Genomic DNA, 6,640 nt, shown 5'->3' with positions numbered 1-6,640 from the left:
CTAACAGCGCCCACACATCCAGCAGCACGCTCAGACAACCTCAGATGGGCTCGAAATAGCAGCTACGGGCACCGGGTAGAGGCTGCACATAGGAAAAGGAGTTTTATGGAAAAAAATAAAATAAAATAAAGAGATGGGGGGGAAAAAGTCAATATTTGGGATAGTTTTTCATAAAGTCAGGACAAGCACGCTGCAAAACTAATCCCCGTCTGGCATTTACAAACAGTAACTTGATCTTTCAGCCGGTGCCCTTGCCAAGTCGAGCAGTTTTTAAAAATTACATTTCTCTAAAGGTGAATTTAGTGCTAATGAAATTGCAAGAGCGGTCGCACGGCTCGGGCTCGGCGGAGCTCCCTCTCCTCCCGCCGGCCCCGCCCCGGCCCCGCTCCTGCCCCGAGGCGGTTCGCCACCGCCACGCACAGCCCTCCTCCCCCACCCCCAGCGACGTTAAGAAATGCAAATGCGGCCGATCCTATTTTATGTTAAAAAGCCGAGAAACATTTCAATGTATTCTTGTCTTGTGTGACTGGCTAAGAGCCTCTAAATCCCCACCATTTACCAAATTAAACTAATTGAAAGAGCTTCCAAAAGCCACATCTGTAGGCTGACGTCTGTCCCTGCCTTTCGCTTTCGGCTGGGGGAAACTGTTCTCCATCCCATTGATCCCTGAATAGTCACGCCTGTCAGGAAGCCACATCAACCATTATCATTCTAATTTTACTGCCTTTCTTGGTCCCTAATCTAATTTGCAATGATGCTTAAGCATTTCGCGAGGCCATAGCACTTTCTTCAGAATTTCAACAAGAGCATTAAACCCCCAATTTACATTAATGAAGTGCACATTTAATTAGGGGAGAGGGTAAATGGAGGGCTCTTCAAGAGCAGTTTGCGTGATACGATAGGCACTCGAAAAACGGAGATGCACCTGATAAAAGACTCTCCTAAAGCCGTCCTGCCCGGCTGCATCGCTCATCCTCGGACCCCCAACAAGGATGGGGGCGGCTGGGGAGAGCGGGGGGCACGGGGGGACACGGGGGGACACGAGCTCCCAGCCCTGACCCTGCACACACGCGGAAGGGCGTGAGATCTGTACGCAGAAAACCCCGTCCTTCTGCACAGGGCTGCGTTCATAAAAGACAGCGGAAGGCAGATTTTGATATCGCACGGACCAACTCAGCCCGCACAGCTTTGCAACTGCGTGCCCGGACACTCTGGTCGTGCTGGACCTTTGAGCAGGGGAGATGGAACACCTCACTGCAAGGACGGGCAGAGAGCTGGGGCTGTTCAGCCTGGAGAAGGCTCCGGGGAGACCCGATAGTGGCCCTTCAGTATCTAAAGGGGGGGAATTGGAAAGAAGGGGACCATAACAAAGCCTGTTCTGATAGAGGGAGAAGTGGTTCCAAACTAAAGGAGGGGAGATTTAGGTTAGTGAGGCACTGGCACAGGTTGCCTAGAGAGGTGGTGGATGCCCCATCCCTGGACACATTCAGGGTCAGGTTAGAGGGGGCTCTGAGCACCTGATGTAGCTGTAGGTGTCCCTGGTCATTGCAGGGGAGTTGGACTACGTGGCCTTTAAGTGTCCCTCTCAACTCAAACAATGCTACCACTCTATGAACCTACGCATCCCTCTGGGAGCTCTCCACTGAAACTTCAATAAAAAGGAAGAAACGGAGAGCAATTTCAGCACAGGTGTACATTCTGCCTGGCACTTTCATAGAGAGGGCTCACGTGAAGGCTTCCTTCAAGCCAAGGGATCTTATTTGTACCATTTATCAAAAGCACAAAACGAGACTATGGAGAAGAAGAGCAACAGCAATGCTCACACAACACAAAAGCAACGTCCACAATCTGTCATAGGAGATAATGCAGAGTGTGCCATAAAATAATCCTCCAGCTTCTGACAGAAATATTGTCAGGCAAACAGCGGGAAGGAAAATGTACAAGAACACACACAGGCAGATAACGTTCCTTTACAAGGAATCCGAGAAGGGAAATAAAAGAAGTGATTTAGAAGTAAGTAAGTAGCTGACAGTGAGAGCAGAGTGATTTCTAGCAGCAGCGCAGCAGGCGACGAACCTTAAGAAGGCAAAGATGGGGGCGAGGGTGAAGAGGTTAAGCAGCAGAGAATGAAGACATGAGAGAAACGCGAGAGCAATGCGCTGCGACTACACAAAGCCTGTTATGTCAGCTGAGGTACTTCAGGGAACTAAATGTTAACAGCAATAGCAACGCGAGCACATCCAGCAGCAGCACACAGCAACTTCTCCCCCCCTTGTTATGCAGAAACCCACATCCCCGTGGTTTGCTCACTTACAGTTGGTTGTCTCACTGGGAGAAGAAAGAAATCTGGGCACAACCAGCTCTCTCTAGGGAGCCTCCGTCACCTGGAGCCATGACATCCTCTCACAGGCACAAAACAGCCCCTTGCCCCTCAGTAGCCTTTTTGAGGGAGTAGGGGAGTCACAGGGACATAGCAATCCCCACACCCAAAGACTTACACCTTAACACCAAAACCCTGTTCTTGCCAGGTTCCCATCAGGAGGCAGTTAGGCAGCAATAGCCCACAGCTGTAGCCAGGGCAGAACAGGGCCAGCCCCCCACCAGGGCACACCTGTGGTTCATCTCATGGATCAGCGCCAAAAAGAGACCATGGCCCTGAGCTGGTGGGTATTCAGCCCGCTTTTACTTTTCTAGATATCGCCTGCAGCTCACATTGGTGGTTTTTTTTTTTAGAAGAGAGAGCTCAAGGTGTGGAGGGGGAAGTGCCCAAGAGAACAAGCCAGACTTAAGCCTGCTTGGGCAGCACAGGTCTACCACTACAACACCTTATGATCCACAGCTTGGCCAGTAGATCTGGATTTGCTTTGTGGACATCTAGTATTGCTCTGAAATTAGAAAGGAAAAATGAGTTCTTCTTTCCAAGAGTATATCATAAGCCCAGCTGAGGACAGGGATTTCTCACTACTGGCTGTTGAAAGTTGCTTTTTCCCCTCGCTTTGATTTCATGGCACATGGATAACATTTTTTCCAAAACTGTGAGCAAAAAACACAGAAATGTTAAAAACTTTGGAACCCCTTCTCATGCTTTTTTTCCCCCTAAATAGTCTAGAGCCTGAGTGTCCAACCTTTTAGCTTGCCTGGGTCACACTGCGTGAAGAGAAATTGTCTTAGGCCACATAAAATACATAATGTTGTTAATATATATATAACATATGTACTTATTTTTAAATATATTTTTCATTAAAGCATAAAAAAGAGGGCAACAAAAACCATAAAACTAATGGGTTGGGCACGTATGATCTAGAGAGACTTTTTCAGTTCACAAAGGAGGAATTTGGCCCAGTTTCCTTGTAAATAAAATGCTGGATTGAAAGCATGTTTATATCCCCGCTCACAAGTAGCACACAAGCAGCAGGATCACAGGGTTGATGCAGTATGGAATCCCATTTCTAAACAGAAAAGAAGCATCCAGCAGAGTTGTTGAAGACTAGATAAAACAAACAAATCATTAAGGTGGAATCGAGTTAACACAGAGCAAGAATAGGAGAACAATAATAAAAATAGTGAATTGCTTTATAAATGTCAAAACTTGGGAAACTAACTGTTTAAACAACATTATTTCTTTGTAGTCACTTGTTCATGGAAAGCGTTAACAAACTGAAGCTGTTCTTTTTTGACGCCCATGTGAACTAGATCACATCTTAGATGGCAGCTGTGCTAATTCATCCATGCCAGGAGCCTGTCTGCTGAGATGATAGCAAGAGGCTTTCAAAATTCCTACAGCTGTGCTGGTTTTGCACAGGAACCTCGGCACAAGTCTCCCCAAAGGGAGAAGAATTACCAGGGTTTTGTGGTCCTAAAAAAAAAAGCCAACAGAAATCTCTATCAAGTAACTTCCAACACCTAATAATTCATGGGGATATTTTCCATTGTGCGTTTATACAGTGTTTGGACATTATGCTGACGTGGCATGACACCTTTCCAGCACATCAGGAAAGTTTCCAATAGCTTAAGAATCACAGACGCACAGAATGGTTGGGTTGGAGAGGATCCTAAAGCCCACTCAGCCCCAACCCCCTGCTGTGGGCTGGTTGCCCCCACCAGCTCAGGCTGTCCAGGGCCACATCCGACCTGGCCTTGACCGTCTCCAGGGATGGGGCACCCCCTTACAGTTTTAATTGCTCTGTCTCAGAAATGTTTTATCCACTTTGTTTTGCTTTTACCTATTTTTTTTGACCACAGCATGTTTATTTACCAAAGGGCCACGTGTAAGACTTTCCATATGGTTTAGCTTCCTTTTGACAAACGTACGGAAGCACTATTCAGGTTATCCAAAATCACCCTTGCACAAAGTTACCTGAAAACCAGTGAGCTTTTAAAGCTGACATGGTGTAAGTGAACACAGCATCGTGCGGCTGTTAATGAGACCACATGCAGTGCTGCCTGTGCAAATGAGATGCGTATCATCTCCAGAGAAGTATTCCATACATTCCATCATGAATAATTAAGATGAACCTGCTTTCCTCGGCCCACTGAAGGAAGGTAATGCTATTTGGCTCAGGTTTGTGAAGTTCTCATTTCCCTTCAGTGCAGCTTTTTGGAGCTGATAAATACATCACACCAAAACAATCACCTGAGGATCACTCCAGCAAACAAACTGGCTCTTACACCCGAATCTCCCAGGCAGGGACTGTAATTACTATCACAGCCTGCGTGACACAAAATTATGTAGTAACGAATGGCAACTGCTCACTGGGACGGATGCGGATCAGGAGACAAAAGGAGAGGATGAACGAATTGAAACCTGTAACTGTTCAGAGAGGCAGTGGGAGGATAAGCACAGAAACACATTTAGGATTCAGTTCTCCAGGGAGGGTTTGTTAGCAGAGACACACTCCCACTCAGCACACAAAACCAGGTGCCACGGTGCTTTGCAGTGCACAGTTGTCTTGTGCAATCACAGCCTCCTGCTACTCTGTTCCCAATTCTAGCACATCGGGGCAACATTTGTGTGGAGCAGGCATCTGTTGCGCACTCCCAAAACATTTGTCTTCCTCTAATGTGGGCATTTCTGAACATTCTTCCACAGCATGAATGGGAAATGTGACTTTTTCAGATATAGACACTCTACCATGCTGCACCCCGCTGAGAAATTCTAGCTATCCCAAGATAGCACTGTGACAATGTGAAATTGAATATTTGGGTAGACAACTATTTTCATTGCCTTCTTGTTCATGCTAACCAGCATATGCTCCACTTCCAGCAAATTCTTCTTTTTGCTTTTTCCACCCATCTGCTCCCAGACATTTCTAGCCCATGGTTTGTGTAGTTTTCCACACATTCAAGGCCATTAGACATTTGCCATACCTTCAGATGCCAGTTAACCTTACCGAATGTCCACTAGTGGAACTCAGAAGAGCAGAGTGGAGCAAGTGAAATGGCTGATATGAAATGGCTGATATTCACCTGGATTCCTGAGCTGAAGATAAGAAACCTCATTTGGCTGCAAAGCTGCAGTTCACGTGATTATTTCTGCTTATTTCCTCCTATTTCTGCTTTTTGTTTCCCTTTCCTACTTTCGTTTTCTACTTCTTTCTACTTCATGTTTCAGGTCTTGTTTCAGGTGGGTGCTACGTGTGATGTAATGGCTGTAAAGCTAGCCCAGGAACAAGACTGCATATGTGTAATGCACACGCTCGTTCACTGAACAAAACAACTGAAATATTAGAAGCAAATTAATGATAACATTCACCATTAGATCTCTAAGCTGAGGTTGTAATTATTGTTTGGTTGACTAGAAACCTAAAAAGTAGTAAAGGACAGAGTGATTTGACCTACACTTAATGCAGGGGTAGAAATTGGAGTGTGATGCTCAATGAATTGGTAATTGTAGTTACACTGCAGCTGCCATCTGACCCAAGGCTCCTATTTAAAATTTAAATACCGCTTAACACGTATCCCAGAGATGTCAGTTTTGATGTAGTGGGTTCTTTTCAGGTGTTAAGAATAAACTCCCACTACGGGAACTTTTCCTCGCTGTTGTAGTGAAATTCAGCCTTGAGCTGCACCAGTCAGATGCACTCTCTCTTAGTCACCCTGCCTCCTCCTGCTTACAGCACACATCACTTCACACGTGCTCTTTCTGGAGTTCAGCCCAAAACTTCCATCTCTACATTCTCTGGATCCATACTACACATAACTCTTGCTTACCCAAATGTTTCCGTGTCTGCTTCTCCCGGTACATTTGGTCTCTGCTACACAACCCCTTCCCTAGGGCTGATTTTGTCACAGTCAAGCTGAACCATGCTGTGCAAACTGCAATTACTTAAAGGATGAAAAACACTTTTGTGAGTGCTTTGAGGCTAAATTGCTGCAAAGTCCTCCAATATCACTGCATCAGCTGACAACCCCCAAAGAGAGGATACAGCTTAAAACCATGCGAGGGATGATTCCACACTCTAAGCGGTTTACCTTTCTCTCTTTCTGGTTTTCTTTCTTCTGTCCTTTAGGACTGTCTAACACCAGGATGCAGTTTCTTCACCGGTGCCGCAGAGCTGGGAAAAGAAAATTAAAAAATAACCAAACAGGTGAGTGTAAGCTGAGTTTTCAGGCTTCATCACCTCCCTGCCTATGTGCAAGG

The 6,640-nt window shown here is 46.0% G+C and overlaps 1 long non-coding RNA gene across 3 annotated transcripts in view; it reads right to left on the bottom strand.

Moving 5' to 3' along the window:
* Positions 1–447: 447 nt before the first annotated feature.
* Positions 448–6,640, bottom strand: part of LOC112532397 — a 57,663-nt gene continuing 51,470 nt past the window's right edge. The window contains exons 4-5 of one of the 3 annotated variants that reach the window (XR_005859147.2): positions 6,472–6,554; positions 448–3,856 (exon numbers count right to left, since the gene is read on the bottom strand). This is a non-coding gene — a long non-coding RNA (uncharacterized LOC112532397). Of the gene's footprint in view, positions 3,857–5,691; positions 6,555–6,640 lie in introns of those variants that run through there. The other 2 variants (XR_005859146.2, XR_005859145.2) reach the window with 2 other exon arrangements.

This window comes from Gallus gallus, chromosome 4 (assembly GCF_016699485.2).
Source record: "Gallus gallus isolate bGalGal1 chromosome 4, bGalGal1.mat.broiler.GRCg7b, whole genome shotgun sequence".
NCBI lineage: Eukaryota > Metazoa > Chordata > Aves > Galliformes > Phasianidae > Gallus > Gallus gallus.
The sequence above is the reverse complement of the archived record's forward strand: the minus strand, read 5'-3'. Positions and strand labels throughout refer to the sequence as shown.